Below are 765 nucleotides of genomic sequence, written 5' to 3'. Positions count from 1 at the left end.
TATATATATATATATATATATATGCACATGCAGATGAACCCACACATACCTCCCATACACACACAGCACACATACATGTACACACACATGCACATACAGGCACACACACACAAGTAAAGTACAATTACTCCACAGACACAACCTCACGCATACACACACCCACATGTACACATGCACACTGGAAACAAAACACACACACACCCTACATATACATATACGCACACACAAATACTTCAAACTACCAGTACGTTTCTACTGACCATTCTCCGATGCACTTGTGTAGGTAGACACACAATAGGCAGCCACTCCTATCAAAATTCTTACTATACATTCTTCCTCTGACCTTAAATGATACTAAGTCCAACCACACACATACATAAACAGCCACAACCACATACACACACACAGAGAGAGAGACTTGCGTGCACGCACATACCCACACACACACAGAGACTTGCGCGCACGCACATACCCACACACACATACATACCTCCTTCTCTTGCACTCTCCTGTCTTTGAAAGGAACTTTTTCTCCACCCTTTCCCTTCCGGTCATTTCAGTATGTGACCATGTGTGTATCGTTGGCGATTTTCTTTCTCTGTCTTCCCTTCTTTGGAATTTTTCTATATTTCTGATGAAGAGCTCCGCTTGAAACATGAAATCCTTTTCCTTTTCTTTTCTTTCCTGAGCGGCCAGTAACACTGTACTTATTCCACATCCTTGCATTGTTGTTTTTATGTGTTTTTTCTTGCTTGTTCATGTTTG

Source organism: Octopus bimaculoides, chromosome 16, assembly GCF_001194135.2.
Source record: "Octopus bimaculoides isolate UCB-OBI-ISO-001 chromosome 16, ASM119413v2, whole genome shotgun sequence".
Lineage (NCBI taxonomy): Eukaryota > Metazoa > Mollusca > Cephalopoda > Octopoda > Octopodidae > Octopus > Octopus bimaculoides.
Note: the sequence above shows the minus strand (reverse complement) of the source record.